Source organism: Chiloscyllium plagiosum, unplaced genomic scaffold (assembly GCF_037043375.1).
Source record: "Chiloscyllium plagiosum isolate Xiang-an unplaced genomic scaffold, Cpla_swu_hap1 HiC_scaffold_35, whole genome shotgun sequence".
NCBI classification, from domain to species: domain Eukaryota; kingdom Metazoa; phylum Chordata; class Chondrichthyes; order Orectolobiformes; family Hemiscylliidae; genus Chiloscyllium; species Chiloscyllium plagiosum.
The window spans coordinates 62,299,564-62,323,528 of NW_028270173.1; the positions used below are offsets into that span (position 1 = coordinate 62,299,564).

General features: G+C 47.0%; 1 pseudogene across 1 annotated transcript; it reads left to right on the forward strand.

Moving 5' to 3' along the window:
- The first annotated feature begins 1,274 nt into the window (after positions 1-1,274).
- On the forward strand, positions 1,275-22,375 carry LOC122541635 (uncharacterized; annotated as a pseudogene). The gene is made up of 2 exons (XR_015753122.1): positions 1,275-1,463; positions 15,904-22,375. The product of XR_015753122.1 is annotated as an uncharacterized LOC122541635 (transcript).
- Positions 22,376-23,965: the final 1,590 nt, after the last annotated feature.

The following is a 23,965-nucleotide window of genomic DNA, read 5'->3' on the forward strand; positions in this document are numbered from 1 at the left end:
CATTCTGACCAAGAACCAATCAGGATACTAAAAGGCGAACTAATCAGGACATGTCCAATGTCAAAGAACAAAGAATAGTACAACACAGGAACAGATCCTTTAGCTCACCAAGACTGTGCTAACACACAATTTTCTTTATTTCAAAAATATACTTTATTCATAAAATATTTTGATGGTCTGTACAGTTGGTCATGCCATACATACGGAAACATTCCATTTCTTTGCATAAAGAGGTCAGAATTTATCATTTGTATATATAGGTCTGACCGTTTATCAATCCTATATCCATATATTTAGCTGAGGTGTCAGCGGAGCCCAAATGACTGTGTGGGCCCCCTGTTCTTCTTTAGGCAGGCAGCTGTTACACGGTGGTCTTTCCCCACCGCACCTTGGCGGCAGCTGCCCCAAGCTTCAACGCGTCCCTCAACACGTAGTCCTGGACCTTGGAATGTGCCAGTCTGCAACACTCAGTCGGGGTCAACTCCTTCAGCTGGAAGATCGGACTGCCCAGAGAGCATCTGTGCTAACACACAATGCCTTTCTAAATAAAAAACATTTTGTGTCTACTTGGTCTGTATCCCTCTATTACCTGCCTGTTCATATATCTGACAAGATGCATCTTAAATATTGTTATTGTATCTGCTCCGCCCCCCCCCCCCCCCCCCCCAACCCCCACCTCCTCTGGCAGCATATTCCAGGCACTTACTATTGTCTGCGCAAAAAAAGTTGCACCTCACATCCCATTTAAACATATTCCCTTTTTCCATAAACTTATGTCCCCAGCCAAAGTGAGTTTGGGAGTGAAATGTGGTGAATATTCATTACAAAGCCGACCAGTGATAGAGAGGACACTCTGGGATGAAACACACTGAGATCCTGCACTATTAAATTTGGAAGCCGGAATAGTTTGAGTAATCCAGAACAATTTGTCCCTTCTCTCCTGTTTACGTGCTGATCCAAACACTGATTCCATTGTGTTTTGGGGCACTGCCGCTCATTTCTGAACTGCTTCAAGTAGAGGGAAGCGACATATTCCACAATTATGTTGTCAGTTTAAAAGCTTTCAGGATAAAGATGCTATTTGGATTGACTGTGAGAGACGTCAATCAGAGAGCCCACCCACTCTGCACATTGTCTCCTCTTCCTCTTCCAGAGCTGGTTCACTTCCTATAGGGACTGAAAACCAAGTGAGGAGATGGTGAGTGAAGGAGCAGCTTTTATGCAAATTGTATCCCATAATATCCACACCAATCTTCAGGCAGTCTGACTATCCTGTGGGCAGTCAGGGGTGGAAATGTCCCTTATGCTGTGTGAGAAGATCCAGCTGAGAGAGCTGTTTACTCGGTGCTTTGTGCTGAACTGTGTGACTGGAGCTGTGTGTTGGATATTGAGTGTGTTTATTGGAAGCATTTCCCTCGGATTTCCAGGCTGAGGTTTGTTGGTGGCTCATTCCTGAATATAAGGTGAGGTGTCTGACAATTCTCACTGATTTCCTGTTGTTGAGTTGTGTGTATTGGGAGCTGGTTATCATCCCCAGATTGTGAATTGTTAGTTCTCTATGGAGATGTAGGCTGTCCTAACCTTCACCCCTCCTCCCTCCTATTCCACCATCTGTGCAATATCCTCAGAAAAGCTCAGAACAAGTTGCATTAAAAATTCGCTTTTCAGGACAACCGGATATTCCAAAACACACTATAGCTCACAAAGTACTTTTGAAATCTATTTCTCCTTGTAATGTCAGTAATGTGGCATCTAATTTGTTTGCAGCAAATATCTACACACAAAAAAGTGAAAATAGCCTGATAATCTGCTTTTTAGTACTGTTTATTAAGTGAATTGTGTACTCCCTGGAGGGATTGAAATTTTTTAAAATAGATTTGAAATCCCAGTGACAGAATCACCGAAGATTGCACATTTTAAGATGGAGAATCTTTAAAATATAGATAGAGGCCATTTGGCCCATTGAGTCTCCATCAACCCACTGAAGAGCATCCCTCCCAAACCTACACCATCCCCATATTTACCATGACTATTCCATCTAATCTGCACATCCCTGATCATTATGGTGCAATTTAGCATGGTGAATCTACCGAACCTACACAATGTTGGATTGTGGGAGGAAACTCATGCTTATGTGGAGAGAACGTGTGAATTCCACACAATCATCAAGGCTGGAATTGAAGCTGGGCCCTTGGCACTGTGAGGCACTGTGGGGGGGGGGGGGGGGGCAACATGAGCAACCCTCCAGTCCTCCGGCACCTCACCTATATTTAAAGATACTACAAAGATATCTGTCAGGGCCCCAGCTATTTCCTCTCTTGCCTCCCTCAGCAACCTGGGATAGATCCCATCCGGTCCTGGGGATTTGTCCACCTTAATAACCTCTAACTTACCCAACACATCTTCCCTACTTATGTCAACGTGATCCAGAGTAATCAAACTTCTGTCTCTAATTTCAACATTCATCATGTCTCTCTCCTCAGTGAACACTGATGCAAAGTAATCATTCAGAATCTCATCCATTCGCTCAGTTTCGACACACAGCCTTCCTTCGTTATCCTTTAGTGGACCAATCCTTTCTCTAGTTACCTGCTTGCTTCTTATATAAGAATACAAGGCTTTGGGATTCTCCTTAATTCTGCTCGCTAAAGCTATTTCATGACCCCTTTTATCCCGCTTGATTCCTCGTTTAAGACTGGTCCTACTCTTCCGATATTCCTTCAGGGCCCGTTCTGTTCTAAGCTGCCTGAACCTTACGTATGCTTCCCTTTTCCTCTTGCCTAGTTGTAATTTTTCCTGTCATCCACGGTTCACCAATCTTACCCTTCCTATCCTTTGCTTTCAATGGGACATGCCTATCCTGCACTATCTTTGAAAACCTCCCACATCTCAAATGTGGACTTCCCTTCAAATAGCTGTGTCCAATCCACATTTCCCAGCTCCTGCCTAATTTTGATAGAATTGGTCTTGGCCCAGTTTAGTACTCTTCCTTCAGGACCACTCTCATCTTTGTCTATGAGTATTCTAAAACTTACAGAATTGTGGTCACTGTTCCCAAAGAAATCCCCCACTGTAACTTCTACCACCTGACCTGGCTCATTCCCCAACACCAGGTCCAAAACGGCCCCTTCCCTCATCAGACTATTGACATACTGCTGTAGAAAACTCTCTTGGATGCTTTTTACAAATTCTGCCCCGTCCAGACCTCTGACACGAAGTGTATCCCAGTCAATGCTCGGAAAATTAAAGTCTCCCATCACCACCACCCCTTTGCCTCTACATCTATCCATAATCTTCCTCACTCTCTCAGCGGCCGTTCCTCACTCTCTCAGCGGCCGTTCCTCACTCTCTCAGCGGAGCAGGTAAGGGCTGTTTGGCAGTGGCTGCTTGAAGGCTCGGTGACGTTTGTTTTAACGATTTAAATTTGAAAGTTTTTTTTTTTAAAATGTGTGGAGCGGACCCGGAAGCTTACCTGGGTAGTTTTTTTTCCCTATAAAAGCACGCAGGAGAGGAACCTGAGGCACTACAGAGGTAGTGCCTCCCATCCGCCCCCCTCCTCTAACCTAATAATAAGACCCGTTGTGGTAAGTAGGCAAGTGCTGCATTTTGCTTGTTCTATTCTTTAGACCTAGTTTTTTTTTTAAAAGGTTACTTTTAGAGGGATGGCAGTGAAGGCAGTGCAATGTTCCTCTATCAACATGTTTGAGGTGAGGGATGCCATGGACGTCCCTGCTGATTACACTTGCAGGAAGTGCACCCATCTCCAGCTCCTCCAAGACCGTGTTAGGGAACTGGAGCTGGAGTTAGATGAACTTAGGATCATTCGGGAGGCAGAGGGGGTCATAGATCGGAGCTTTAGGGAAGTAGTAGCTCCAAAGATTGCAGACAGATGGGTGACAGTGAGGGGGACTGGGAGGAAGCAGCCAGTGCAGAGACCCCCTGCGGCCGTTCCCCTCAAGAACAAGTATACCGTTTTGGATACTTGTGGGGGGACGACTTACCAGGGGTAAGTAACGGGGCTCAGGCCTCTGGCACGGAGCCTGTCCCCGTTACTCAGAAGGGAAGGGTGGAGAAGAGCAGAGCAATAGTAATTGGGGACTTGATAGTTCGGGGCACAGATATGCGGTTTTGTGGGGGCGAGAGAGACTCACGTTTGGTATGTTGCCTCCCAGGTGCAAGGGTACGTGACGTCTCTGATCGTGTTTTCTGGGTCCTTAAGGGGGAGGGGGAGCAGCCCGAAGTCGTGGTCCACATTGGCACCAACGACATAGGTAGGAGGAGCGCTGAGGATGTTAGGCAGGCTTTCAGAGAGCTAGGTTGGAAGCTCAGAGTTAGAACAAACAGAGTTGTTGTCTCTGGTTTGTTACCCGTGCCACGTGATAGAGAGTTGAGGAATAGGGAGAGAGAACAGTTAAATGCATGGTGACAGGGATGGTGCAGGAGGGAGGGATTCCAGTATCTGGATAACTGGGGTTCTTTCTGGGGAAGGTGGGACCTCTATAAACAGGATGGTCTGCACCTGAACCTGAGGGGCATCAGTATCCTTGGCGGGAGGTTTGCTCGTGCTCTTGGGGGGGGGGGTTAAACTAACTCTGCAGGGGCATGGGAACCCAGACTGTAGCTTTAGGGTGCAGGACCTGGAGTGTAGGGAGGTTAGGAACATGGCATCAATCTCAAAGGAGGGTGCCTGTAAACAGGAAAGTGGCTTGAAGTGTGTATACTTCAATGCAAGAAGTATACAAAATAAGGTAGGTGAACTTGCAGCGTGGGTTGGTATCTGGGATTTCGATGTTGTGGCTATTACGGAGACATGGGTAGAACAGGGACAGGATTGGCTGTTGCAGGTTCCAGGGTTTATATGTTTTAGTAGGGTCAGAGGTGGGGGTAAAAGAGGGGGAGGTGTGGCATTGCTTGTCAAAGATGGTATTACAGCGGTGGAAAAGACGATGGATGAAGACTTGCCAGCTGAGTTAATTTGGACTGAGGTTAGGAATAGGAAAGGTGAGGTCACCCTGTTAGGAGTTTTCTACAGGCCTCCTAATAGTCCTAGAAACGTAGAAGAAAGGATTGCGAGGATGATTCAGGAGAAGAGTGAAAGTAATAGGGTGGTTGTTATGGGGGGCTTTAACTTTCCTGATATTGACTGGGAAAGCTATAGCTCGAGTTCGCTAGATGGGTCGGTGTTTGTCCAATGTGTGCAGGAGGGTTTCCTGACACAATATGTAGACAGGCCAACAAGAGGTGAGGCCATACTGGATTTGGTTCTGGGCAACGAACCAGGCCAGGTGTTAGAATTAGAAGTAGGTGAGCACTTTGGGGACAGTGACCACAATTCGGTGACTTTTACTCTAGTGATGGAGAGGGATAAGTGTGCACTGCAGGGCAAGAGTTATAGCTGGGGGCAGGGAAATTATGATGCGGTGAGGCATGACTTAGGATGCGTGGCTTGGAAAAGTAGGCTTCAAGGGAAGGGCGCAATTGATATGTGGAGCTTGTTCAAGGAGCAACTATTGAGTGTCCTTGATAAGTATGTCCCTGTCAGGCAGGGAGGAAAGGGTCGTGTGAGGGAGCCGTGGTTTAATAAGGAATTGGAATCCCTTGTTAAAGGGAACAGGGCAGCCTATGTAAAGTTGAGGCGTGAAGGTTCAATTGGGGCGATTGAGAGTTATAAGATAGCCAGCAAGGATCTGAAGAGAGAGCTAAGAGCAGCAAGGAGGGGACATGAAAGGTCCTTAGTTGGTAGGATTAGGGAAAACCCAAAGGCTTTCTATAGGTATGTCAGGAATAAAAGAATGACTAGGGTAGGAATAGGTCCAGTCAAGGATAGTAGTGGGAAGTTGCGTGTGGAGGCTGAAGAGATTGGGGAGACATTGAATGAATACTTTTTGTCAGTATTCACTCAGGAACAGGACATTGTTGCCGATATGAATACTGAGTCACAATTAATTAGAATGGACGGCTTTGAGGTATGTAGGGAAGACGTGTTGGAAATTCTGGAAAGGGTGAAAATAGATAAGTCCCCTGGGCCTGATGGCATTTAAGACCATAAGACATAGGAGCGGAAGTAAAGCCATTCGGCCCATCGAGTCCACTCCGCCATTCAATCATGGCTGATGGGCATTTCAACTCCACTTATCTGCATTCTCCCCGTAGCCCTTAATTCCTTGTGACATCAAGAATTTATCAATTTCTGCCTTGAAGACATTTAGCGTCCCAGCCTCCACTGCACTCTGTGGCCATGAATTCCACAGGCCCACCACTCTCTGGCTGAAGAAATGTCTCCGCATTTCTGTTCTGAATTTACCCCCTCTAATTCTAAGGCTGTCTCCACGGATCCTAGTCTCCTCGCCTAACGGAAACAATTTCCTAGCGTCCACCCTCTCCAAACCATGTATTATCTTGTAAGTTTCTATTAGATCTCCCCTTAATCTTCTAAACTCCAATGAATACAATCCCAGGATCCTCAGCCGTTCCTCGTATGTTAGACCTACCATTCCAGGGATCATCCGTGTGAATCTCCGCTGGACACGCTCCAGTGCCAGTATGTCCTTCCTGAGGTGTGGGGACCAAAACTGGACACAGTACTCCAAATGGGGCCTAACCAGAGCTTTATAATGTCTCAATAGCACAACAGTGCTTTTATATTCCAACCCCCTTGAGATAATTGACAACATTGCATTTATCCTAGGATTCTCTGGGAAGCAAGGGAGGAGATTGCAGAGCCATTGGTCTTGATTTTTATGTCCTCGTTTTCTACAGGAGTAGTGCCAGAAGATTGGAGGATAGCAAATGTGGTTCCCTTGTTCAAGAATGGGAGTAGGGATAACCCTAGTACTTATAGGCCGGTGAGTCTCATTTCTGTTGTGGGCAAAGTCTTAGAGAGAATTGTAAGGGATAGGATTTATGAACATCTGGATAGGAATAATGTGATCAAGGATAGTCAGCATGGTTTTGTGAAGGGCAGGTCATGCCTCACAAACCTTATTGAATTCTTTGAGAAGGTGACTAAGGAAGTGGACGAGGGTAAAGCGGTAGATGTGGTGTATATGGATTTTAGGAGAAAGTGAGGTCTGCAGATGCTGGAGATCAGAGATGGAAATGTGTTGCTGGAAAAGCGCAGCAGGTCAGGCAGCATCTAGGGAACAGGAGAATCGACGTTTCGGGCATTAGCCCTTCTTCAGGATTTTAGTAAGCCGTTTGATAAGGTTCCCCATGGTAGGCTACTGCAAAAAATACGGAGGTATGGCATTGAGGGTGAGTTGGAGGTTTGGATTAGGAATTGGCTGGCTGGATGAAGACAGAGGGTAGTAGTTGATGGCAAAGGTTCATCTTGGAGTGCAGTTACTAGCGGTGTTCCGCAAGGATCTGTTTTGGGACCATTGCTGTTTGTCATTTTTATAAATGACCTGGAGGAGGGGCTAGAAGGTTGGGTGAGCAAGTTTGCGGATGATATGAAAGTCAGTGGAGTTGTTGACAGTGAGGAAGGGTGTGTCAGGTTACAGCGGGATATAGATAAGCTGCAGAGCTGGGCAGAAAGGTGGCAAATGGAGTTCAATGTAGGTAAGTGTGAGGTGATTCACTTTGGTAAGAGTAACAAAAGATGGGGTACTGGGCTAATGGTCGGATACTTGGTAGTGTGGATGAGCAGAGGGATCTTGGTGTCCATGTACACAGACCTCTGAAAGTTGCCACCCAGGTAGGTAGTGCGATGAAGAAGGCATACGGCGTACTGGCTTTTATTGGTAGAGGAATTGAGTTCCGGAGTCCTGAGGTCATGTAGCAGTTGTATAAGACTCTGGTGCGGCCACATCTGGAGTATTGTGTGCAGTTTTGGTCGCCATACTATAGGAAGGATGTGGAGGCACTGGAACAGGTGCAGAGGAGGTTTACCAGAATGTTGCCTGGTATGGTAGGAAGATCGTATGAGGAAAGGCTGAGGCACTTGGGGCTGTTTTCATTGGAGAAAAGGTTTAGGGGTGACTTAATAGAGGTGTACAAAATAATTAGGGGTTTAGATAGGGTTGACCATGAGAACCTTTTTCCACGTATGGAGTCAGCTATTACGAGGGGGCATAGCTTTAAATTAAGGGGTGGTAGGTTTAGGACAGATGTTAGGGGTAGATTCTTTACTCAGCGAGTCGTGAGTTCATGGAATGCCCTGCCAGTAGCAGTGATGGACTCTCCCTCTTTATGGGCATTTAAACGGGCATTGGATAGGCATATGGAGAATAGTGGGCTAGTGTAGGTTAGGTGGGCGTGGATCGGCGCAACATCGAGGGCCAAAGAGCCTGTACTGCGCTGTATTTTTCTATGTTCTAATCTGTTGACCTATTTATTCTTCTGCCTCACGCTCACTGTTGGGAGGCCTGTAATACAGCCCCACCAATGTAACTGCACCTTTATTATCTCGCAGCTCCAACCATAATTCCTCACTCCTCAAGCCCTCCATAGTGTGCTCCTTTAGCACAGCATTGATATCATCACTGACCAGCAACGCAATTCCATCCCCCTTTTACTTCCCTCCATGTTGTGTCTGAAGCGTCTATATCCTGGAACATTTAGTTGCCATTCATGCCCTTCCTTCAACCAAGTCTTTGTGATTGCAATAACGTCATAGTCCCAGGCACCAATCTAAGCCCTAAGTTCATCTGCCTTACCCACTATACTCCTTGCATTAAAGTAGATGCACCTCAGGCCACCAGTTATTTTGCGTTCATCTGCTTCCTGCCTACTCTTCCCCTTATTAATGTTAACTTTATGATTCATACAGTCTCCAGTTTCCACCTCACTGTCTACTTGTCTTCTCTTCTGACTCCCAGCCCTCTGTCACATTAGTTTAAAACCTCCCCAACAGCAGTAGCAAAAACTCCCCCAAGAACTCCCAAACTGACCTGTCTAATTACACGCAGTGCTACCCGGACCTGCCTAATTACACACAGTGCTTCAACTGACTTGTCCAGTTACACATAGTGCTTTCCCTGACCTGTCTAACTACACCCAGTGCTGCCCCTGACCTGTCTAATTGCACCCAGTGCTGCCCCTGACCTGTCTAACTACACCCAGTGCCGCCACAGACCTGTCTAAATACACCCAGTGCCGCCACTGACCTGTCTAATTACACCCAGTGCTTCCCCTGACCTGTCTAAATACACCCAGTGCTGCCCCTGACCTGTCTAATTACACCCAGTGCTGCCCATCCTGTCAAAATACGCCCAGTGCTGCCCCGATCAGTCTAAATACACCCAGTGCTGCCACGACCTGTCTAACTACACCCAGTACAGCCCCTGACCTGTCCAATTTCACCCAGTACTGCACTCGACCTGTCTAATTACACCCAGTGCTTCCCTGACCTGTCTAATTACACTTACACCCAGTGCTGCCCTTGACCTGTCTAATTAGACCCAGTGCTGCCCCTGACCTGTCTAATTACACCCAGTGCTGCCCCTGACCTGTCTGGGTACACCCAGTTCTGCCCCCGACCTGTCTAACTGCACCCAGTTCTGCCCGACCTATCTAACTTCAACCAGGGCGGTCCGTGACCTGTCCAATTTCACCCAGTACTGCACTCGACCTGTCTAATTACACCCAGTGCTGCCCCTGACCTGTCTAATTACACCCAGTGCTGCCCCTGACCTGTCTAATTACACCTAGTGCTGCCCTGATCTGTCTAATAACACCCAGTGCTGCCCCTGACCTGTCTAATTACACCCAGTGCTGCCCCTGACCTGTCTAATTACACCCAGTGCTACCCGGATCTGCCTAGTTACACACAGTGCCTCCCCTGACTTGTCTAACTACGACAGTGCTGCCCCTGACCTGTCTAATTACACCCAGTGCTGCCCCCGAACTGACTAACTGCACCCAGTTCTGCCCGACCTGTCTAACGTCAACAAGGGCTGCCCCTGACCTGTCCAATTTCACCCAGTACTGCACTCGACCTGTCTAATTACACCCAGTGCTACCCGGACCTGCCTAATTACACACAGTGCTTCAACTGACCTGTCTAGTTCCACACAGTGCTGCCCCTGACCTGTCTAACTTCACCCAGTGCTGCCGCGACCTATCTAATTACACCCAGTGCTGCCCCTGACCTGTCTAACTTCACCCAGTGCTGCCGCGACCTATCTAATTACACCCAGTGCTGCCCCTGACCTGTCTAACGACACCCAGTGCTGCCGCGACCTGTCTAATTACACCCAGTGCTGCCCCTGACCTGTCTAATTACACCCAGTGCTGCCCCTGACCTGTGTAATTACACGCCGTGCTGCCCCTGACCTGTGTAATTACACGCCGTGCTGCCCCTGACCTGTCTAATTACACCTAGTGCTGCCCCTGACCTGTCTAACTACACCCAGTGCTGCCCCTGACCTGTCTAACTACACCCAGTGCTGCCCCTGACCTGTCTAACTACACCCAGTGCTGCCCCTGACCTGTCTAATTACACCCAGTTCTGCCCGACCTGTCTAACTACAACCGGTGCTGCCCCTGACCTGTCTAACTACACCCAGTTCTGCCCGACCTGTCTAACTTCAATCAGGGCGTCCCTGACCTGTCCAATTTCACCCAGTACTGCACTCGACCTGTCTAATTACATCGAGTGCTGCCCCTGACCTGTCTAATTACACCCAGTGCGGCCCGTGATCTCTCTAATTACACCCAGTGCTGCCCCTGACCTGTCTAACTACACCCAGTGCTGCCCCTGACCTGTCTAATTATACCCAGTGCTCCCCCTGACCTGTCTAATTACACCCAGTGCGGCCCGTGATCTCTCTAATTACACCCAGTGCTGCCCCTGACCTGTCTAATTACACCCAGTGCTGCCCCTGACCTGTCTAATTACACCCAGTGCTCCCCCTGACCTGTCTAATTACACCCAGTGCGGCCCGTGATCTCTCTAATTACACCCAGTGCTGCCCCTGACCTGTCTAACTACACCCAGTGCTGCCCCTGACCTGTCTAATTATACCCGTGCTGCCCTTGACCTGTCTAATTACATCCAGTGCTCCCCCTGACCTGTCCAATTACACCCAGTGCTGCCCCGACCTGTCTAATTACATCCAGTGCTCCCCCTGACCTGTGCAATTTCACCCAGTGCTGCCCCTGACCTGTCTAATTATACCCTGCTGACCTTGACCTGTCTAATTACACCCGTGCTGCCCTTGACCTGTCTAACTACACCCAGTGCTGTTCCTAATCTGTCTAATTACACCCAGTGCTGCCACTGACCTGTCTAACTACACTCAGTGCTGCCCCGACCTATCTAATTACATCCAGTGCTGCCCCTGACCTGTCTAATTACATCCAGTGCTGCCCCTGACCTGTCTAATTACATCCAGTGCTGCCCTTGACCTGTCTAACTACACCCAGTGCTACCCCTGACCTGTCTAACTACACCCAGTGCTGCCTCTGACCTGTCTAACTACACTCAGTGCTGCCCCTGACCTGTCTAATTACACCCAGTGCTACCCCTGACCTGTCTAACTACAACCGGTGCTGCCTCTGACCTGTCTAACTACACCCAGTGCTGCCCTTGACCTGTCTAATTACACCCAGTGCTGCCCTGACCTGTCTAACTACACCCAGTTCTACCCCTGACCTGTCTAACTACACACAGTGCTGTCCTTGACCTGTCTAATTACACCCAGTGCTGCCCCAATCTGTCTAATTACACCCAGTGCTGCCCCTGACCTGTCTAACTACACCCAGTTCTACCCCTGACCTGTCTAACTACACACAGTGCTGTCCTTGACCTGTCTAATTACACCCAGTGCTGCCCCTGACCTGTCCAATTTCACCCAGTACTGCACTCGACCTGTCTAACTACACCCAGTGCTGCCACTGACCTGTCTAACTACACCCAGTGCTGCTGCTGACCTGTCTAACTACACCCAGTGCTGCCACTGGCCTGTCTAACTACACCTAGTGCTGCCACTGACCTGTCTAGTTACACACAGTGCTGCCCCTGATCTGTCTAATTACACCCATTGCTACCTGTGTCCTGTGTAACTACACCCAGTGCTGACCCTGACCTGTCTAACAACACCCAGTGCTACCCTTCACTTGTCTAATTTCGCCCAACGCTGCCTCTGACCTGTCTAATTACACCTAGTGCTCCCCCTGATCTGTATGACTCCACCCAGTGCTGCCCCTGACCTGTCTAATTATACCCAGTGCTGCCTGTGACCTGTCTAATTACACCCAGTGATGCCCTTGACGTGTCTATTTACTCCCAGTGCTGCCCCTTGGCCTCTCTAATTAAACCCAGTGCTGCCCTAACCCATCTAACGACACCCAGTGTAGCCCTGTACTGTCTAACTACTCCCAATGCAGCCCTTGACTTGTCTGATTACACCCAGTGCTGCCCCTGACCAGTTTAATTACACCCAGTGCTACCCCTGACCTGTCTAATTACACCTAGTGCTCCCCCGACCTGTATGACTACACCCAGTGTTGCCCCCGACCTGTTTAATTACACCCAGTGCTGTCCCTGACCTTTATAATTCCATCCAGTGCTACCCCTGACCTGTCTAACTACTCCCAATGCTGCCCCTGACTTGTCTAATTACGCCCAACGCTGTCTCTGACCTGTCTAATTACACCCAGTGCTGCCCCTGACCTGTCTACTTACACCTAGTGCTCCCCCTGACCTGTATGACTACACCCAGTGTTGCCCCTGACCTGTTTAATTACACCCAGTGCTTCCCTGACCTGTCTAATTACACCTAGTGCTCCCCCTGACCTGTATGGCTGCACCCCGTGTTGCCCCTGACCTGTTTAATTACACCCAGTGCTCCCCTGACCTGTCTAATTACACCCAGTGCTACCTCTGACCTGTCTAATTACACCCAGTGCTACCTCTGACCTGTCTAATTACACCCAGTGCGACCTGTGACATCTCTAATTATACACAGTGCTGCCCAGCCCTGTCTAATTACACCCAGTACCGCCCCGGACCTGTCTAATTACACCCAGTACCGCCCCGGACCTGTCTAAATACGCCCAGTGCTGCCCTTGACTTGTCTATTTACTGCCAGTGCTGCCCCTTTGCCTCTCAAATTAAACCCAGTGCTGCCCTTGTCCTGTCTAATTACACCCAGTACTGCCCTTGACTTGTTTATTTACTGGAGGAGAAAGTGAGGTCTGCAGATGCTGGAGATCAGAGCTGGAGGAAGAGAGCCTCTTCAAGAAAGGCATCCTTCTAAGAGGATTCGCAGTAGGTTGAAATCTTTGAGGAGAAAGTGAGGTCTGCAGATGCTGGAGATCAGAGCTATTTACTTGTTTATTTACTACCAGTGCTGCCCCTTGGTCTCTCTAATTAAACCCAGTGCTGCCCCTGACCTGTCTAATTACACCCAGTGGTACCCTTGTCCTGTCTGATTACACTCAGCGCTGCTCTTGACCTGTCTAATTAAACCCAGTGCTGTCCCTGACCTGTCTAATTACCCCAGTGGTACCCTGACCTGTGTAATTATAACCAGTGCTGCCCCTGACCTTTCTAAGTCCAGCCAGTGCTGTCCCTGACCTGTCTAATTACACCCAGTGCTGCCCTTGACTTGTCTATTTACTGAACTGAAAATGTGTTGCCAGAAAAGCGCAGCAGGTCAGGCAGCATCCAAGGAACAGGAGAATCGACGTTTCAGGCATAAGCCCTTCTTCAGGAATGATTCCTGAAGAAGGGCTTATGCCCAAAACGTCCATTCTCCTGTTCCTTGGATGCTGCCTGACCTGCTGCGCTTTTCCAGCAACACATTTTCAGCTCTGATCTCCAGCATCTGCAGTCCTCACTTTCTCCTTGTCTATTTACTCCCAGTGCTGCCCCTTGGCCTCTCTAATTTCAGGAGAAAGTGAGGACTGCAGATGCTGGAGATCAGAGCTGAAAATGTGTTGCTGGAAAAGCGCAGCAGGTCAGGCAGCATCCAAGGAGTAGGAGAATCGACGTTTCGGGCATGAGCCCTTCTTCAGGATTCTCCTGCTCCTTGGATGCTGCCTGACCTGCTGCGCTTTTCCAGCAACACATTTTCACCTCTCTAATTACACCCAGCGCTGCTCCTGACCTGTCTAATTACACCCAGTGCTGCCCCTGACCCGTCTAACTACACCCAGTGTACCCCTGTCCTGTCTAACTACTCCCAATGCAGCCCCTGACTTGTCTAATTACGCCCAACACTGCCCCTAACCTGTCTAATTACACCTAGTGCTGCTCCTGACCTGTCTAATTACACCTAGTGCTCCCCCTGACCTGTATGACTACACCCAGTGTTGCCCCTGACCTGTTTAATTACACCAAGCACTGCCCCGACATGTCTAATTACACCCAGTGCTGCCCCTGACCCGTCTAACTACACCCAGTGTACCCCTGTCCTGTCTAACTACTCCCAATGCATCCCGACTTCTCTAATTATGCCCAACACTGCCTCTGACCTGTCTAATTACGCCTAGTGCTCCCCCGACTTGTATGACTACACTCGGTGTTGCCCCTGACCTGTCTAATTACACCCAGCACTGCTCCTGACATATCTAATTACGCCCAGTGCAGCCTCGTCCTGTCTAATTACGTCCAGTGCAGCCTTGTCCTGTCTAATTATACCCAGTGCTGCCCCAACCTTTCTATGTGCAGCCAGTGCTACTCTTGACCTGTCTAATTACACCCAGTGCTGCCCTTGACTTGTCTATTTACTCCTAGTGCTGCCCCTTGGCCTCTCAAATTAAACCCAGTGCTGCCCCTGACCTTTCTATGTGCAGCCAGTGCTACCCTTGACTTGTCTAATTACGCCCAACGCTGCCTCTGACCTGTCTAATTACACCTAGTCCTCCCCCTGACCTGTATGACTGCACCCAGTGTCGCCCCTGACCTGTTTAATTACACCCAGCACTGCCCCTGACCTGTCTAATTACACCCAGTGCTGCCTCTGACCTGTCTAATTACACCCAGTGCTGCCCTTGACTTGTCTATTTACTCCCAATGCTGCACCTTGGCCTCTCTAATTATACCAAGTGCAGCCCCTGACCTGTCTGACTACACCCAGTGCTGCCCCTGAACTGTCTAATTACTGGTTTTATGATTTTGATGGAATGAGGACTGTGAGATTGGGATGGAGCATAATCAATTTGGTAGCTTAGTGGTTAGCACTGTTGACTCTCAGCTCCAGGGATACGGATGCACATTCTCCCTGGGTCTGTTTGGGTTTCCTCTGAGTACTCCGGTTACCTCCCACAGTCCAAAGATGTGCAAATTAGGTGAATTGGACGTGCTAAATTGCCCATAGCGGCCACAGATACTTGGGTCAGCCACAGGAAATGCAGAGTTACAGGAAAAAGGGTGGTGGGTGTCGGTCGGATGATCTTTGGAGAGATTCTCTGTTGAGTCCAGCTGCTGCTGATGGCTCACTGCACCAAAGTTTGGGATTTGTCGTTAGTCTATTTCGCTCGTGATGATGAACATGGTGAAGTACATTCATCAGTATGGAGGGATGTGGTAGTTTTCTTTGAACTTGTTACACTTGAAGACACCTCCATGGTGTCAATATTGTGGGATGGCACGTTGCCAGGAATGGTAATGCGGAGGAGTGTGGGATATTCTTGGATTGATCCAATTCAGTGATACAAGTTCACATTGAATTCACTACATGGTTTGTACCCGACCAGAATGGGTTTTCCATTGCCGACACAGTGCGGGTCTTGGAGGAAAGAAATGTAGCTACATTTCCCACTCTGCTCACGACTCAATGTCCTTGCTGGAAATAGGGGTGTGTGCAGCACTAAAGTGAGGAATCTGATTCCCCAACACAGCGGAACAGTAGACTGGCACTCAGTGTAGAATAGTGTCTAAGGGAGGAGTCGGGCTCTTCAGCAAAAGTGGAGAGAAAGTTGGAGAAAGTCATGTTTCCTTTTTCTGTTTTACAGAAGGATTGCACGGTACTACACCAGCGAATACAGACAGGGTAAATGCTGCAAATATTTCCTAACCATCACCCTGACAACAACTGCACAACTGTGCGAAGACATCCAGTCCCTTCACAGTATTGCTCAAACACGGAGAAAGTTGGGCAGAGAAACTATCACCGGCAAATCAGTTGGTCAAGGGAGCTTTGACATATTATCAGATCTGAAAGTGGTCAGTGGTGTGGAGCCTTCAATCAGAACCAACCATCTGTGAGTGATCGGTCAGGGTGAGGCTGGGAAGAAGTGAGAGTGGCTCCAAGTGTGGGGTGAGAGCTTCAATCACTCATCGAGCCTCATGAACCACTGACTCATTTATACAGGGGAGAGGCTGTTCAAGTGTCAGGTGTGAAACGTGGACAGGCTCAGAAAGTCTCCTCATACACAAGCTGTGTCTGTTCTATAACGTTAATATTGGGGCAGCTTCATGGAAGAGAAGCCATTCAAGTGTGAGGTGTGTGACCAATCATTCTCACGCACAGCCCACTTTCTTATACACCAGCGAACTCATACAGGGGACAAACCATTCACATGTGAAGTGTGCAACAAATCATTCTCGCAGTCATCGAATCTCCACAGACACCGACGCATTCATACAGGAGAGAAACCATTCACATGTGAGGTCTGTCATAAAGCCTTCACACTGTCATCGAGCCTCTTGCTCCATCAGACAATCCACACAGGAGAGAAACCTTTCAAGTGTAAAGTTTGTGATAAAGCTTTTCCAACATCTACAAGACTTCTGTTACACCAGAGCATCCATACCGGGGAGAAACCTTTTCGGTGTCGGCTGTGTGACAAATCATTCTCTGAGTCATCTCACTTTCACTCACACCAACGTGTTCACACTGGAGAGAAACCATTCACCTGCCAAGTGTGTAACAAATCATTCTCACTGTCATCAAACCTCCGTGAACACCAACGCCTTCACACTGGGGAGAAGCCATTCAAGTGTGAGGTGTGTAAAAAGAGCTTTGCACAGTTGTCAGGCCTGGTGAAACACCGACACACTCACACCGGGGAGAAGAAAATATTCACTTGTGAGGTGTGTAATCAGGAGTTTGAACAGTTGTGGGGAATGTTGGATCACCGTCGCATTCACACAGTCAGGGAAGCCAAGTGAGATGTGTGACTGAGCATTCACACAGTCAGTGACAATCAGCAAACACTGATACACCCACACTGAGGGAAGGTGGCTTAAGTCTGACGTTTGTGACAAAGGCTTCACAATGTCCTTCCTGACACACCAGATGACTCATTCAGGGATCAGTCTATTCAATGATGAGGTGTGAGATCGTGCCTTCCCACTGCCAGAGACATTTGCAAAACATGGACACGTTCACACTGAGGAGAAATCGTTCGAGGGTGAAGTGTTTGACGAGCGATGTGGACAATGATTGGGCCTGATGCATCATGGATGCATTCACTCTGAAGAATGGGAAAAAATCTTCTCAAACTCGTCTATGCTTTTGCTCCATCAGAGAACCAACACATTGAGGTGATTCTTCAGGTGTGAGATTTAGAAGAAGGTTCTTTAAGCATCCTGAGACACCAGAGGGTTCACAGAGGAGGACAAAAGCCTTCAAACATCATATTTGTTTTAAGGTTTTCATGCACTTTTCCAATTTCTTGAAGTGCCAGAGGACCCATAAAGGTGAGAAACCATTCAAGTGTGCGGTGTTTATAAGGCTTTCATACAGTCAGCGTACCTCCTGGTCCATCAACACACTCACACACGAGAGAAACACTATTGGTTAGAGTTGTGGAAGAAAACCTTCATGCAATTGTCAGACCTCCTGGAACATAAGTTCCAGGAAGGGCAGCACGGTGGCACAGCAGTTAGCACTGCTGCCTCACAGCGCCAGAGACCTGGGTTCAATTCCCACCTCAGGCTACTGTCTGTGTGGAGTTTGCACATTCTCCCCGTGTCAGCGTGGGTTTCCTCCGGGTGCCCTGGTTTCCTGCCACAGTCCAAAGATGTGCATTGGCAATGCTAAATTGCCCGTAGTGTTAGGTGAAGGGGTAAACGTAGGGGAATGCGTCTGGGTGGGTTGCTCTTTGGAGGATCGGTGTGGACTTGTTGGGCCAAGGGGCCTATTTCCACGCTGTAAGTAATCTAATCTAATCATATAAGTGAACCCACACAGGAGATGAAGCCTTCTAGTGTAACGTGTTAGCATTATTTTACCCCACCTCCTCTTTGTCCATACGCTAACATATCTACACATACTTGGTGCCAGTCACCTGTGTCCATTGCACTGAGAGCCGCCTGTGTTGATTACCCTGCAGTGCTTACACAGGAGAGTGTCATTGCAAAGTACTATCTGTCTGTCTCAGCAGGGTCTGTTTCAAACCTCTCTCACCAATATTTCAAGAAGAATGATTTAGCCTTTCATCAGCTTTCCAAACATCACCAGAAGATGAAATCTATATGTATAGAAGCATCTGTATAAACTCAGCTTCCTTTCAGTACTCTGTTAGGTAAAAGTCTCTCACTGATTCTGATTCTAACCAAGATAACTATCAGATACTCAGTGGTTAGAAGGGCTTCAGCTTCTGAACTTTCAGCAGAAGGAACCAGGGAGGAGCCACTGCTGAAATAATATGGATACCTCAGTTAGATTCACTGTCTTTGGTCTAGGTAGATGGAGAATCAGACAGCAATCCCATTTCTCATCGGTGAGCCTAGCTGGGTAGGGCAGGGTGTATCTCGGCTGTGACAGTCTCCATTGACTCACAACATTCACTGTCTGGTTGTCCATGTGCTGAATGGCCACTCAAACAGAGCACTCGAGGCCAATTCATGTCCACAGCCGATCCTCCAACAGGTAACATTTATTGAGTATCTTATTATAGTAAAACATCCTAAAGTGTATCAGAAGACATAATCAGCCAAGAATTAACAGTAAGACAGAAGAGAGATTAGGAGAGGATGAACGGAAATAGCCAAAGAGGATGGGTTCAACTTGTCCTAATGGGAGAGAGAAAAGAAAACACAGAGATAGTTAAGGAGGGAATTCTAAAGATCTTTTAATGGCCAAGGCACCCCTATTCAAAGTACTGTTTACACATCGAAGAGAAATTATTCAAGTGTGAGATTTACATTCAAGCTTTCATAATGTCTTTGAGGAACTAGAGTTGCCAGAGTAATCATTGAGAGTGTGTGACAGACTTTTTTTTACCCCTCATACCCCTTCTCTCCATCGTACATTGTTTTTTGTAGATAATAGTTCTCTCTTGAATGTCTCCATTGAACCTGCCTCCAATACACTCTCAGACAGAGCATTCCAGACCCCAACCACTGGCTTATTGAAATGTTTTTCCTCATGTCACCAGCGTCTCTTTTTGTCAATCACCTGAAACTCGTATTCCCTCCTCCTCAGTCCTTTCACGAGTGCAACCATGTAGAATCTTGGAGGTATACATCATGGAAACAGGTCTTTCGGTCCAACTCATCCATGCCAACCAGATTTCCTAAACTGAGCAAGACCCATTTACCTGCATTTGGCCCATTTCCTATCTGTGTACCCTTCCAAATGTCTTTGAAATGTTGTGATTGTACTCACCTCTACCACTTCTCTGGCAGTTCATTCCATATACACACCATCTTGTGTGTGAAAAATCTCCCTTTTGAATATTTCTATTCTCACTTTAAACCTGTGCCCTTAGTTTTGGACGCCCTTATCCTGGGGAAAAGATCTCCGGCAGGGGAATCCCGCAATACATTGGTTAGTTCTTCCAAAAGAGCAATTGCAAATCAGTCATGTCAGAAAGTGATGAAAAGTTGTTGAGGAGGCTGACTTTGGATAGGAGAGCTGCCACAACAGCAGAATTGAAGGAAAGAGAACAGGTAGCTATTTAATTGACATTGAAAGTGCTCAATAAAACCTACCAGACCTGAATGACAAACAGGGTGTTGTTATGGTGTAAATTTGAATTGTCAAAGGTAAGAGTTACTACTCCTCAATCATGATATCATCGAATCTCCACAGAGTGGTAGAAGGTCATTCAACCCGTCGATTCCACACCAACATTCCAAAGGTTATCTCACCCAGACCCACACCACTACCTTATCCTTGTATCCCTGCATGTTCCTGATCCACTTAGCCTGCACAGCTCTGGACACTCTGGGCAATTTAGCATAGCCAGTCCACCTCATCTGCACATCTTTACACTGTGGGAGCAAACCGAAGGATCCAGAGGAAATCCACACACAGGAAGAATGTACAAACTTCAGACAGACAGTCACCTGAGGATGAATTGATATCTACTCTGGGAACATGTAATACTAAAAAGCTTTCCAGGGGTGTTCAGTATTAGAACTTGCAGGAGTTTCCAAGTGGACATGTTCCAATCATTGAGAAAACACATGAATTTACATTTTATTTGAAATGACCAAAGCAACTTGGATCAGAAAAATGTCATTTGTAATAATCATTGTAAAAATACACCAAACATTTTCCAAAGAAATGTTAAACATTTTCCAAAGAAATGTTAAACATTTCCCTTGTATTAGTGAATAAACACACTTTTTGTAGCTGTATTGATAAATCCATGGATGCAAATGGAGCCATTTGCTTTTTTAAATACTTTCGCAAACTGTCCTGCCAACTTCAGAGATTTTCAACAGATGCACCAAGGTCTGCCTGATCCTACACTCTTTTGGAACTCTACCTCTGTTTTAGATTGTGCATTCTTTATGGCAAAATAAATCACTTCACACTTTTCTACATAAAATTTCTTTTCCCACGTCTCCACCCATTCGACTAACCTGTCTCCTTTTGATATTTCACGCTGACCTTTTCAAAGTTCATGACAGCTTCAACTTCTGTACTTGGTAAAATGTCGTTATTGTGTCTTGTGCAGCAAGATCATTAATTACATCTCAGGAAAAGCTGTGTCCCAAGACACAGTGACCCTTGGAGAACCCCATTCTCAAACTTCCTGCAGCCTCAGAAATAGACTTCAACCATTCCTCACTGTCTCTGTTACTTGGCCCATTTTGTATCTGTGAAGCTACTTTCCTTTTGATTCTGTGAGTTGTAACTTATCTCACAAATCCACCGTACAGCATGTTTTCAAATGCCTTTTGGCATCAAAATAACTGTGTTCCCTCATCAAACCTCTCAGTTACCTCAGCAAATGACTTACAGAAGTCATTACACTATCATTGCCCTTTACTAATCTGTTTTGCATTTTGTTAATTAACCAACACTTACCCAAGTGATTTCACTTCCTTCTCAACTATTGTTTCAGGAGCTTTCCCAACACTAATGTTAAACTGAATAACTTAACAGGTTGTTGCTGCATTTGTCTTTACATATTTTTAAATGCAAATAACAATTTGCAATTCTCCCATTCTCCTTCTCCCAATTCTCAGGAAAACTGGAAAATTGGGCAGTGCCTCCAGAATTCTCACTCCAGCCAAATAATCTTCTCAGCAGCAGACTCGATGGCTGAATGGCTTAATTTCTGCTCCGATGTCTTATGGTCTAAAGGCAGCGATCGTTCATGTACTAATTCACCTCAGTCTTTTATTCCAATTTATCTGGTCAGATGCATTCTTATTTCATTGCAGTTGGTTTTCCTGAAATTAGTTCTTATTCCGAATTGTTCCTTGTCTTTCTGTGTCACCACACCTAAACCCTCTGATACAGTGATCACCATCCCCTAAAGGTACCCCCATTGACACTTGCAACTTTTCAGTGACATCCTTAATCCTGGCATTAGCAGGTTAATGCCTTGATTCATGCCTATGGCACAGGAACATTTGTTGTCAATATTAAGTCTCCTATCACGATTACTTTTCCAGTCTTCTGTGTGTCCCTCTGTTCGGTTGAGCCAGCTATGGTGCCATGGACTCTCCTGATTATTTATGACATTCATCAGGATTCAGAGCTCAACACTGGTTGGAGAGTGAGATACACTTAGGAGTCCTTCCTTCCTGATACTTCCTAAATCACTCCTAAACAGCCTGGCTCTGGTTTTAAAGGTGCGATGCATGTGTTTGTAAAATGAGCCAGATCTCAGGAGTGGGTATGGGGTAGAATAAGACCCTTCTTTAGTTGGTGATGTGAAGTATAGATAGATCCTTGTCAGGTGACGGCTGTTACTGTGGGGAATGTTTGTACTCCCCTGTCTGGGATGACTACTATTCTGAGTACAGGGAAGCAGTGGAGTTAGCTTTGACAGACCTGAGCTTCCTCAATCCATTATACCTGAACATAAAAATTTTAGTGTGATGAGAATCATTTCAAAATTATATTCATGTTTTGTGAATGAACTTGAGTCACTTTCAAATACTCTGTTATTTTGGTTGAATCACATTTTGATGTAAGCTGAATATTGTATTGTTGTTTGTCTATCTTCTGTGTAGATTTAGAACTCTTAATAAATTCACTGTTTCACTTAAGCCAAGTGATCTAATTTCTCAGGAACAATTTCACTCAGGACATACCATATGCCTCCTATTTCAATGACCGCAGTTTCGCCTCCCACGTGATTAACAATGCCTTCCAGTGCATCTCCTCCACTTCCTGCATCTCTGCTCTCAAGCCACAACCCTCCAACTGCAACAAGGATAGAACTCCCCCAGTTCCCACTTTCCATTCCACTCATCTTTGGATACAACGCATCCTATCTGCATTCCACCCCTATTTGCATTCCACAGAGACCATTCCCTCTGTGACTCCCTGATTAGGTCCATGCCTCCCATCAATCCACCCTACATCCGGCACCTTTCCTTGCCACCGCAAGAGGTGTAAAATCTGCACCTACACCTCCCCTTTCACCTCTGTTCAAGGTGCCGTCGGATCTTATCACATCTGACAGAGATTTTCCAGCACATGCACCCTTCTCATCTACTGCATCTGGTGCTCACGATGTGGTCTCCTATACATCGGGGAGACAGAATGCCAACTGATGGAACATCTCAGGGATCATCTCTGGGACACATGCACCAAACAACCCCACCGCCCTATTGGCCAATCACTTCAACTCCCCCTCCCAATCCTCCAAGGACATGCAAGTCCTGGGCCTCCTCCACCACTAAATCCAAGCCACCCAACAACTGGAAGAAGAGCGTCTCATTTTCCACCTTGGGACCCTCCAACCACACAGCATCAACATCAACTTCACTAGTCTTCTACTCTCCTCTCATCCCAGATCCAACCCTCCAACTTGGCACCACCCCCTTGAACTGTCGTACCTGTCCATCTTTCTTCCCACCTATCTGCTCCACCTACCCCTCTAACCTATTCACTATCCCTGCTCCACTTGCATCTACCTATTGCCTTCCCAGCTACTTTCCCATCACACCCGTCCCCACCCTCTTATTTATCTGTAAGCCCCTTTCCTCTATCAATTAGTTTATAATTGGTAGTTCACAGGAAGCATTCATCTCCCTAAAAAAATGGAGACTTGCATTCATACATCAGTCTCCACAACTTTAGGAGATCAAAAAGCACCTTTTCGACTATGACGTGAAGGATTGCAAGTAACTGATTTCATAAATTGTATGCTCCAATTCACAGTAATGGCTCAGCTTCAGTGCTCGAGTCTCTGGAGTAAGACTTGAATCCAAACCTTCTGACTCAGAGATGGGAATGAGAACGCAAGACAGACTGAAATTGTGAGGTAATATTTGCATGTATATAGGAGGTCAGGAGAAGGGAAACTAATAGAGAAAAGAGTAGACTTCAGGAGTGAGGAACTTCCTACAGATGAGGTACTGTTTGAGGATCCCCAAACAATCCCCCCCCCCCCAACATCGAACCATCTTAAATCTCACTAACCTCTATACAACATCACTCCAGAACAACCATCCAAAAATCCCTTATGTTCTTCAATGAGACTGAACTGCAGTGGGTTTTCTCACCACTATATGCACTGTATCTGACAGACTTACCCCTGTTTGCCCTTGTGTTGCACACAAATGCATCCAATAACAGTGAGGCTGGTAATGTGAGAGTCACAGAGGATCGGTAGTCTTGATCCTGATCTGAAAGTGTATGTGACCTGGTGAGTG